This window comes from Rhinolophus sinicus, linkage group LG07 (genome assembly GCF_036562045.2).
Source record: "Rhinolophus sinicus isolate RSC01 linkage group LG07, ASM3656204v1, whole genome shotgun sequence".
In the NCBI taxonomy this organism is placed as follows: domain Eukaryota; kingdom Metazoa; phylum Chordata; class Mammalia; order Chiroptera; family Rhinolophidae; genus Rhinolophus; species Rhinolophus sinicus.
The window spans coordinates 50,862,623-50,875,000 of record NC_133757.1 but is presented as its reverse complement, the minus strand read 5'-3'; the positions used below and the strand labels follow the sequence as shown (position 1 = coordinate 50,875,000).

The window sequence follows — 12,378 nt, the reverse complement described above, 5'->3', positions numbered from 1 at the left end:
AAAAGCATCCTCAGACACATAAACTGAAATAATGGCAGTGAAAGAGTAAGGCCTGGGGGCATTTCTAGGGGCTTGGCAGTAAGCCCTGTTTCTTTTGAAGAGCTCTTACTTTGTTCAGTAGTTAATTTAAATATCTTTTGTTCAATTTGTGACTTTAGTTCAAAATTCTATGTGAGAGGCCTTTTGTCTTCCGCTGTTGTTATTATTTCTCCTTTTATCACAATCGCCTCGATTTGGTTTAGTAATGTAGAAAGAGATTTGGTTTCTTTCCAGCAAAAGAAAGCGTGGCTGGTTCAAGCCACTCTCCAGACTAAAAAATATGTTCATGTAGATGTCTCCCTTAGGCGACCAAGCATAAGAAAACAGGAATACAAAACACAGCAGGGAGGGCTTGGGTACCGATTTGTACAGTGTAAGTGGTAACGATACCGCATTGTATCAAAAGGGAGCAAGGAGATGGTAATCAACAGAAGTTCTCATTGTATTTGGACAAGAAGCTACAAATAATGAAAACATAAGACTAACTTACAGTTAAAGTTACAGTGAGCCAAGCTGCAGGGCCGGGCCAACTGACGGACTGATTGCGGCCGAACAAGGGACTATGCATCCATCTGCCTGTACTTAACTTGGCTCACGTCAATGTTCCTTATGGCCTAAGTATTAGGCTCATCGACCCATTATACTGAACGGCCATTCAGATACGCAGCTGTGTCCAGTACCATGCCTGGGACATGCAACAACAATAATGTATGTGACCCGCCATCAGCAACACTTTTAATGGGTTTCCTGCAATAGTGATGGACTTGGGACCCATCCACCCTGCCACTACCCTTTGTTTCATGCAGTGATGATACGCCAGAGTCATGTGTTTAAAAGCCATATATCCAGAAAAACAAGGACTCTTAACCTACTCTGATTTCCAACTCACTCATTCACTTCATCGAGCACTTACTGCTTCCTATGTGGTAGGCGCAGGGTACCACACCGTGCGTGATGGGTATACAAAAGCAAGGGAGACTCAGTCCTTGCCCTTCATGACAAGAAAATGCATAAAGAAATCACTGTTACTCAGTGTAGCACGCAACAGAGTTACATGCAAGTTTCAGCTCTGCATCAGTGAGGTTAGGGAGGCTTCACAGAAGAGAAGATACTCTAGGAAAACTGATAAGAGTTCTCCAGAATGGGATTCACCGGGAAAAGGAGTGAGTAGCGGGGCAGCGTAGGTGAACGCATGGCCAGTTCAGGGAACACATCTCCACATGGCGGAAACACAGGGTATTAGGTGCAGAAGAGATGCGGAGAGGATAGAAAGCTGGAGAAGCAGAAAGAGGCCACATCACGGAGGGCCTTGGATGCAATGGGCTTATACTTTATTCTCAAAGCAATGCGGAATTACTTAATGGTTCTAAGCAAAAGACATTACTAGGTTTGCATGTCAACCAGAAAAATTCAGCAGCAAGAATGTACCAGAGGGAAGAAAACTAGGAAGAAAAAGTTTGTTAGTTCACTTATTCAGTCAACAAATATCGATATAGCATACCACATGCTGGGTATTACAGACAGTGATGAAGAAAACACATGGCCCCTGATCTCTTGGAGCTTAGTCTTAGTGAAAGATACATGAAAGATGAACTAAAGCAGTAGTATGCATGGAAATGAGGATGGATGTAAGAGATGCGTGCATCTTCGTGACACTCACTTCACGTGGAGGGTGAGGGAGAAATCTAGGATGACACCCAGGCTCCTAAGTCAAGTGTCCTGGAAGTACAGGTAATATAGTAGGAAAGCCAGATCTGAGAGGGAAACTAATTAGTACTTATGGCATATGTAGATGGAGACAAGTCAATGTTCAATAAGCAACTGAATAGGTGGTTCCTCCATTTACTTGCCTGGGCTGAAGAAATAGACTGGAAAGTAACAAGCAATCAGGTGCTTCTAAAAGCCTCAGACAATGACTAAAACCAACACCCAACACCACCAATGGATAAGCAGCTGGTTGAAGAATAAGCTGGTGAAAAGAGCTGAGAAGGAAAAGTCTGAGAGAGGGGCAGGCAGGGGGAATGGCAGAACAGTGTCTTGAAAGCCAAAGAAATTGCGTTTCAAGAAAGGGAAACAACAGTCAATAACGTCAACTGCCAGAGACAGGTTACTGGTTTCTGGTACATTCAGAGTTGGGCAACCATCACAATTTATCAACATGTTCATCACCCCAAAAAGAAACCCATTAGCAGTCACCCTCCTCATTTATCCCCAACACTTCCCCACCCCCACGCAGCCTTAGGCGTCCACTAATCTACTTTCTGTCTCTACAGATTTGCCTATTCTGAATATTTCATATAAATGGACTCATACAACATGTGATCTTTAGTGGCTGGCTTCTTTCGTGTTGTAGCACGTATCAGTACTTCATTTCTTTTTATTGCCAAATAACATTCCATTGTCTGGTTGTGCCACATTTTATCATTCATCAGTTGATGGGCATTTGGATTGTTTCCACTTTTTGGCTATTACGAATAACGCTGCTATGAACATTGGTGTGCATGTTTTTGTGTGGATGTATGCTTTCATTTCTCTTGGGTATATAACTAGGGGCAGAATCACTGGATCATATGGTAAATCTGTTTAATGGCTTGAGGAACTGCCAGGCTGTTTTCCAAAGAGGCTGAACCATTGAACATTCCCACCAGCAGTGAATGAGGTTTCCAATTTCTCTACATCCTCAACATCACGTGTTCTTACCTATTTTTAGTTTTGTTTATTTTTAAATTATAGCCATTCTAGTGCAGCCATGTCTCACAGCAATTTTGATTTGCATTATCTCTCATGGCTCATGACATGGAGCATCCTTTCATGTGCTTACTGACCACGTGTATCTCTCCTCTGGACAAATGCCTATTCGTTCCCTTTACTCATATTTTAATTAGCTTATGTGTCTTTTGCAAATACTTTCTCCTAGTCTGTGAGTTTTCTTTTCACTCTCTTGGTGGTGTCCTTTTATAATTCTGATGAAGTCTACTTTATCTTTTTCTTTTATTGCTTGTGCTTTTGATACAGTCATGCATCACTAACGAGGGATAGGCTCTGAGAAATGTGTCATCAGGCGAGTTCATCACTGTGCAAACATCACAGAGTGCACTTACGCAAACCTAGGTGCTACAGCCCACTACCCGCCTAGGCTGCAAGCCTGTACAGTATGTCACTGCACGGAACACTCCAGGCAACTGTAACACAGTGGTATCTGTATATCTAAACATATCTAACCATGGAAAATGTACCGTAAAAATATAGTTAAAAGACAAAAACTGGCCAACCTGCATCCAGCATTTCCCATGGAACCTGTAGGGCTGGCAGGTGCGCTGGGTGCCTGAGTGAGTCAGTGAGTGAGGGTGAGGGACCGAGGGCCCAGAACATGACTGTACACGGCTGTGGACTTTATAAACACTGCCTCACGGCCCTCCCCCTGCTTCCTTCCCACAGGGTCACAAACAGAACATCAAAGTTGTCCATGCTGCTCTATGAACAGGGATGGGGGCTGGATTGATTGGAAATCTGGAGGAGAAACCACCCGGCTACGGCGTCGCTCAGCATACCCGTGACGGCCAGGAGGGGGTGGAAGGGGGCCTGAAGATCAGCAGAAATAAGACATCAACATGGAGAGATAAAGGCACATAAGGGATAGTCATGGCGGTGTGGTTTTTGGCTGTTGCATGTTGGAGCAGTGGTTAGATTAAGTAACTGTATGGTATTTATTTTCCTTTTAAAAGTGTTTAAAATGCAGAGGGTGTAGAACTGAGAACTCAATATTTTTACTTTGCAAATGTGTTTTTGGTTCCATTGACCCTACCTGGCACAAAGGGCTCTCTGGCGTTGAATTGATGGAAGAAATAAAACTTATCTGTGCTTTACATCATTACAACCTGGAAATAGTTCCAAAGTACAGGGACAGGCTGACTCCACACCACCACAGAAAGCTTTTACTAAAGTGACAGTGGCACTTAATACTTGTAAGCTAGTTCCTCTGGACCTGTGTCCTTGTGCAGGATCTGAGGTCTTCAAAAAAAAAAACTTTACAGAAATATACTCCGAAGACCATCACGCTACATCAGGGAGGGCCATAGCACCCTGTGAATATGTACCACTGACAGGACCAGCTCCTCTGTGCTGTAACAGGTCAGTGGCTCACTGATTGGGATGGAAATACAGCTCCATTCTAATCTCACGGGACCACTGTCACACAAACGGTCCATCACTGACCAAAATGCCATTCTGGGGCACAGGGCTGTAGTGTCTAAGGAAGTTCGGCCTAACCAACATCGTGAAGATTTAACTCCTCCATGGTAGTCTAAGAATTTAATAGTTTTAATTCTTACACATAGGCCCATGATCTAATTGGAGTTCTTTTTTGGTATGTGTATGGTATAATATAAGGGTCACTATTTATTTTTTAAATCGGGGAAGAGCATGCATGTTGATAGCCTGCAGGAAAGGCGGCAGGAAATAAGATACTGATTAGGAAGCAAGGCCCCTGGAGAGCAGGGAGACAGATTACCCTATACCAGGAGGAAGGCCATCTCTTCTCAGAGACAAGAGGGACAGTGAGGAAAATGAGTGGACACAGAGCTACAGCTCTGAGAGCAGGATCTAGGGACTATTTCTTCTTAGGAATTTACAAGGCCCGTTAGTATATTTAAGGATCTAAGATAACCTGCAGTCAGGAAATCTGTTTGATTTTGTTTAACCCACCATTTTCTACATACAGTTGACCAAGAATTCCTCACTTTTTAACAACACATGATGGAACTGGGACTTGGAGAACACACTTAGGGAAACCGTGATCCAGACCACAAATCGCAAACTTGGCCTTTGTGCAGAATTTGGGCCAAGGGTGGTTTCTGTTTGGTCCCTCCCCCATTTTTTTTTTTTTATAATCAAGAAATTTCACAAAGATCCAAATTTCTGACATCTCTTGAAACATCAAAAGATTTGGCCATGTTAGATCTGTATTCCAGCAAGGAACCAATTTGCTGGAACCCCCATGTCCCATACGGGGAATATACTCTCTGCATCACTCCCTATAATCTTACTATCCAGACCATTCTACTCGTGTGTGTGACCGCCTGATCCCCGTGGGTACCCAGGGATCATTCCTATCCCACGCAACCCTCTCAGTGTTTATACAGAGTGAAAAGCTGCTGAAGCCTCTCTTGGAAATTCCTTACCCAACTCCTCTAAATATTTTCTTCTCCAAAAGTGTTCTTCTTGTGAGAACCATGAGAAAGATTTAGAAGCATTTCTGTCAGGAGTGACAAAACGGCAGCGTATGGATCAAGTGCCCCAGACCTATTTTGTTTGACCTACACAGTATTTTTTTAAATGGAAAATGTCACCATAAAAAGGAATCAAGATTTCCAGATTGTATTCACTATCAGGGAAATGTGGTAACACGAGGCCCTGTTTTCACATGGCAACAACAAGCTGGAGATAGTAGGAGTTTTCTTCGATCAGGGCCTTCATTTTTCCATTTACCACACTGTACCCACCTACCCACTAGTCCCCAGTTTCCTGTAACGGGTCTGACTCACTCGTTACCTATTTGGCCCTGCAGGTATCTTGAGTTTGTGCCACCTGATTTAACAAAAAGATTCAGTCTCAATGAGCACAGGGCATTAGGCAAGCTCCCCAATATCATGAGTATCCTGTGAAATTTTACTTATGCCTCAGCTAGTTCACTAATAATTTCACATCCCACTCTCCCATAAACATATTGCAAAAAAATGACTGGAGGAAAATACAACATGAAAAGTAGAGTTTCAGATGATTTGTATTTTCTTCTTAATCCTTTTCTGTACTTTCCAGATTTTTAAAAAGTTAAGTATGCGTTGCCTTCACAATCAGAAAAACATACACTAAATTTCTAAAATGTATCAACCATATTCTTATTATATAATCTATTAAATAATGGGAAAACCACCAGTTTTTCCAAAAAGGTTCAAATTTTGACCAACTGTCTAAAAGTTAATTTAAATGTACATCAAGGAGAACACAATCAAATGGGGGAAACAGCAGGTGAACCAGGTAGGTTCAAGTAAGCTCATTTCATGCCGCACACTTTCCTTAGCACTAGTTACGCTGCCTGTTTATTTCTAACCCAATATGAAATTAAATAGCTCAGTTAAGGCTAGATAAGTGTTAGCAGAGCAGCCATGCTGGCAGGTCCCTATTTGTGAACTCTGTGGGCAGGCCTCCAACTTGCAAATGCTTCATTGTCTCCCTCAACTCAGGATTCTTCTGTAGACTTCACAACCACTTACCCTCCTGCTGAGTGGCCACCAGTTTAACAATAAAGCAGGTCATCATCTCGGGGAACTGATCTCCACCACCCACTTTCTCCCCAACTCTCTCAATGGAACACAAGCTATGGCTCCGTCCACTTCACAGAGCAGAAAAGAATTTGGCAATCTAATCCAAATCCTTCACTTTAGAAATGAAGACCAGAGAGGTTATTCCTCTAAGAAAGTTGCAGGACCAAGTCATGGCTTCATTTCCTCTGTTTTAGGTACACTTCCTAAATTGCAAACAATATACATTGTTAGGTGACAAATATTTCCACGTTCACGTAGAGTCTATCAAACCCTCCTTAAAGGGGTTTCTGTACTGGTTTCAAACACATACAAGTAAACGCTGCACAAAAGAACAAAAAGATCCTCCGTTCTCACCTTTGGTTCTTCCTTTAGTGACTGGAACTCAAGTAATAAGTATGGGAAAATAAAAGGACTGTTTTTCACTCAATCTCCTTTCGTTTTTTCCAATTTTTTTAGTTATTAAAAAGACTACTTAAATGGAAATTCAGTATTAGTTCCACTAGTTTCATAATTAAATAACTATTGCATATTCCTAAATTCTGGGGGAGAGGAAAAGATCACTGAATGATTTGAATGTAGTCTTTAGTAGATGCTTCAGACAGAGAACAAACTCCTTAGTGGTAGGATCTGAACTGTTTTTTCCCTCATAGCCATGATACACAGTGACTCGCACACAATAAGTGCTCAGAAAACAAGTGCCATCTGAAATAAGTAACATGGTCAAGAAATAGTTAATAGAAATAGGTTAACATTTAACTCTACCATTTTCATATCTGCACACAAACTCGTTACCTATTCCATTCTAATTCCTTCTATTTCTGCACAATTAACTCAGGAAGACCTTCATTCTTTTATTTTCATTCTCTCTTCAATACACCTATGCACGAATCCTCTTCGGCTCTATTAAGGTGAATAGCTGCACTCCCACAGGCCATTTAAAAAAATATAATGGATAAAAACATGAAGAAAAAAAAAGCTAAATATTGCAAAAGGAAAGCAGATCAATTTTACGACCCATCCTATCTCATCTATGGTTATAAGGAAATAATGCATGTGAATATGCTTTGTACACCATCAAAGCGTCATCAAATATAGGATGTTTCTGTGTGAGGTATAAATGTTTAGTCCATTAAAGTATCCCAGAGGTTCCACCCACATCAAAACAGTCTCCATCTCCTTTCTCACCATCTTCTAACCAAATCTACTTTTCTCAGAGTACTATCACTCTACAGAATTTAAAATATACTTATTTTTTCGGTTTTTCCGCTGTAACAGCTAGAACTGCAAACACACTTTTTCTAAGTTTTAGTTCACAAATGTGCAGAATTTCAATTACATTATAGCTTTTATAGCTAAGCCTGAGTATGTAACCACCATTTATAACATTGTCCCTATGGAAAAATAACTCCAACCCAATTTATAAATGAATTTTTGAAAAGCAACCTGTTTTTATCTTAGGAAAACTGGGACCTAGACCCTTTCCTGGGTAACATGGAATAGTGGGAAAAGAACTGGGGCTTTGGAATGACTCTCATCTCACTCTGCTATTACTAGCTCTGTGTCCTTGGGCCAGTAACTTAATGTCTCTGAGCCTCAGACTCCTTATCAGTAAAATGGGAAAAGTAAAATCTCTCCCAGGGCTAAAGGATGTAATACATATGTGAATAACCAAAAACAGCCTGGAAGATAATAGTCCCTTTTTCTTTCCCTCTTTCATTGCAGTACACTGCAGTCATTTGTGACTTCCATTTTCCCCTATAAAAAGGTTGTTTCATTTTGTTTTTTACTGAGCACATGCTATAAGTCAGGAGCTTTTTATTACTTCATTAAATCCTTATACCAACCCTAGGAGGTAGGTCCCATTACCTACCTCGGTACCTAAGAGGTAGGTACATTCATCTCATTTTACAGGTGAAGAGGAACAACACCAAGGTTAATTGATTTGCCTAAAATCACTCCGATAGTGGTGCTGACATCAGCACATCGATGCTCTAATCCTAAACCACCTGACTGTATTTGTTTTAAAATGAGGGAGAGGGATTCAATGATTCTAAAGTGTTGTTCTGAAATATTGCATGATGCTATGATTCAATGGAACTATTAAATGGCAATAAGGACAAGAAAAACTTCAAGCTCACAATGGGCCGACATAAACCATCAGGATGCAGTCTAATCAACTGATGTCTAGTTTGTTCTAGTTTTTCTTCCCAGAAGCTGGAAGGTTTCCACTGACGAGGTTTATGCTCGCTAGCGCTTCAGCTGCTTCATTTCCTTAACTGTTACTTGCTTAGGGATGATCACCTGAATCAACCCAGCTGCAACTGGCAACTAGCTTTTAAAATTAAACCAGAACTAACCAACAATGTAGCCTTTTTTTTTTTTTAACAGGTGTGGTCAAAACCTGACACAGTAACCCAATGGCAACAGTCTTGAAGTGTTGTTCCTAATTAGGAGCATTCCGCTCGCCCACTGGAGGTTATTCAGTATAGTAACCGAATGTAGCTCCAGGCTGTAATAGACACTCTGACCCATTAAATTAGGGCCACAGCAAAATCACTCTTATTTTTTAGCTCAAACTACAAACACATTTCTTACAAGCAGCCAGAACTGGAAATTTTGTAATACTAATGTGTCAAATGGTTAGAGGCTACCAATTAAAATGCTCTTAGAAAAAAACTGTTTTATGGCACCTATACTAAATAAACCCTGAAAGTTTTACTTTTAGGCTTTTCTTCTTAATGCTTTTACCTTTCCTTCTCAACTACTACTACAAACGTAATTTAGTGTGAATGCATGTGGGCTGAGTACAGACTCAGTTTGTTTTTTGTTTTTTTCCAGGTTTTAAAACTTTTTATTTGCATTATTAAAAATATGGAACGCTTCACGAATTTGCATGTCATCCTTGTTAATCTTCTCCGTATGGTTCAGACTCAGTTTTAAACTTGCTGAAAAGTGAAATAAGAGAACAGCTACAGCACATCCAGATCAAACTGGCCAAGATGTACAGACAGAAAAAAGAACTATCAACCATCCCCATCAATACTGGCTGTGTTTGTGCCTTTTGCAGATTGTATTTTATCACTGCTCTTCAGATAACTTTAATAGATTAGATGCACCTTGGTCTAATCACGAGAAAGACTTTTACAGAAATGTAAGTTTATTTCCTTTTGTTTCACTTGTTTACTAATACAAAATATCAACACTACAGCCTTGACGTCGAACAGCTGCCACAGACAACTAAACCCAGTAGTAAATTCTCGTTCCACCATCGTAGATTACTTATGCCCAGTTGGGCAAAACGAAGAAACAGAATTAGTTGGAATTGAGGGAATTACGCTATAATGGGGCTGTATTCACCTATTTAGCTTTGTTGCTGTTTTAAGGAAAATATTAGCGATAATGCTGGCAAGGTACCTAAACACTAAACTAACTACAATCCTTTTATCTTCAGTCCTCCTACTAAATATCAAGTTCACTCATGGTTCATTGCAGAATACAAGTCTATAATTGGTTCATAAATGGAAACCACTTCAAACTGAGTTTATATGGAAGACAATATCAGCAGAGAATCCCTGCAGACTGAGAGAGAATGTCAAAAGTTTTCATTGATGAATTTGATTTTAAAGTGTGAATTCCTACCTTAGCACGCAAGCATAGCAATTAATAAATATACCACACAACGTAGCAATTAATAAATATACCAGAGGCTTCAATAATATACTAGCGACTTAAATAATCATCACACAATTAGGTAATCCTCCTTAGGACAAATCCAAGTTCTCTCCTCAGGGTGCACATACTTCATCGATTGCTAGGTGGATATGGTGTAGGTAAATTCCTTGTGAATTCTTCTGTATAGCTGGTCCACCAAAAATATTATTCAATGGTACCATATTTTCTTTCTCTTTCTTTTTTACTAAAAGAGAAGTAAACTAGAGACCTTGAAGGCATTTCCTGCATCCTAACATTTTTAGATTAACTCATTCTTTGAATTATGTCCTGAGAATTCTGTAAGGCAATGTGCAGGTGACACTTCTTCAGGTGACACAGAGATGCACCGTTAGGGAGTGTGTGGCCTGGAATTAGCATCAGAACTACATAAATGACTCTGATGAGTGCCAATAGGGAGGTAGAACTTAGCACCTCCTGGGGCCTGGTGGACAGAGAGCTCAATCAATTGCTGAGATAAGGGCAGTCCTCAGTACTGTTTCCCCAAAAATAAGACCTAGCGGGACAATCAGCCCTAATGCGTCTTTTGGAGCAAAAATTAATATAAGACCCAGTCTTATTTTACTATAATATTATATTAATTTTTGCTCCAAAAGACGCATTAGGGTTGATTGTCCCACTAGGTCTTATTTTGGGGGGAAACACAGTATTTGAACTGAGCCTTAAAGCATGGATAAAATTTCTAGTGGGAAGAAGTCACCTTAGATAGAAGGAAATGCAGTACGTGCATAGACGCAAAGGTGAGATGGACTGGAGTTTGTTCATGAAACGCCAAGCAGTCTCACGGGGCTAGTACAGGCTTCGCGGGAGGGGTCCTATGGTGAGGTAGGACCCACAGTGGAGTCACATTTTGGCATTTCCACTGCCAAAGGTGCCTGCCTTAAGCACATTGTTCATTACATCTGAGAATACATTTTCTCATTTTTCAAATGAGAGTTGGATCTGAATATCTCTGAGGTGTATTTAGAACTTTATAAATTTATGACTCTAGGTCAAGGATGGGGAACTTTTTCTATAAAGAGCCAAATAGTAAATATTTTGGGCTTCATGAGCCAGATGGTCTCTGTCACAACTTTTCAACACTCTTGTCATGTGGAAGCAGTCATAGAAAATATGTAAATTAATGGGCATGGCTGTGTTCCAGTAAAGCTTTATGTATGGATATTGACACTTTAATTTTATATAATTCCATGGGCCACAAAATATTCTACTTTTGATTTTTTTTTTTAATTGGGTAACAGTGTGCTTTTTCCAGGACCCATCAGCTTCAATGTTTGTCCTTCAATCTAGTTGTGGAGGGCGCAGCTCAGCTCCAAGTCCAATCACCGTTTTTCAATCTTTAGTTGCAGGGGGCGCATCCCACCATCCCATGTGGGAATTGAACCGGCAACCTTGTGGTTAAGAGCACGTGCTCTAACCAACTGAGCCATCTGGTTGCCATACTTTTGATTTTTTTTTCAAACATTTACAAATTTAAACACTATTCTTAGCTCCTGGGCAGTGCAAAATCTGGCCCACAGGCTGTAGTTTGCTGACTTCGCCACTCAATAGAGAAATGAGAACAGAAAGGGGATAAGGTGTGTTAGCCCTCAAGAGTTAGAATAAGACAGACAATAATACTGTACTATAATTACATATGATCATATTACAATATATAAATGTATCAAAGTAACATATTGTATACCGTAAATGTTATAATGTTATATGTCAAATATATTCAAATCTTTAAAAAAGAGCTAAAGTATTTAGATTAATTTAGAAGTCACTGGGAGGAGGTACAGGTTTCTGAGCAAAAAAATGCTGAGATCAGAGCTGTACTGAGATTTGCTTGGCAGTAATGGATGGGAGTGCGAGATAAGTCACTAACCATCAATGAAGGATAACATTCAAGCCTAATCTAGCTAGACTGTTAGCTTTGAGGAAGAAGAAAAAAGATATGGAAGAAAAGAGCAATGGAATACTACTTGGGAAAAAAAAGAGAGAGAAAGGTTTATTTATCTGGCAAACATAAATTTTAAAAAGTCAATTTCCAGACAAGAAGGGACAAAAGGTGATTTTGCATTCGCACTCCTCAGTGCCATCAAGGCCATATCTGACTGCAAGTAGACTAATTGAGGAATCTGCCTTTTGATGGAAGCTTTGGGACCAATGGCCCACACTGAGCTCCCAGTTCCAAGATAAGAGTTTCCTGGTATACAGCAGGTAACACGTAGCATTCATGTTTTGGTTTTAGACATGCAATAGATATGGCAGTTTCAGGGATGATGTTTCTTTATGGCTCCTTTTG

General features: G+C 40.2%; 1 protein-coding gene and 1 pseudogene across 2 annotated transcripts in view; both read right to left on the bottom strand.

Annotated features, from left to right (window-relative positions):
* The window catches only part of VCL (vinculin), a 94,797-nt gene that overhangs the window by 67,409 nt on the left and 15,010 nt on the right, over positions 1–12,378 (bottom strand). The window lies entirely within an intron of this gene.
* On the bottom strand, positions 9,228–9,316 carry LOC141572958 (U6 spliceosomal RNA; annotated as a pseudogene).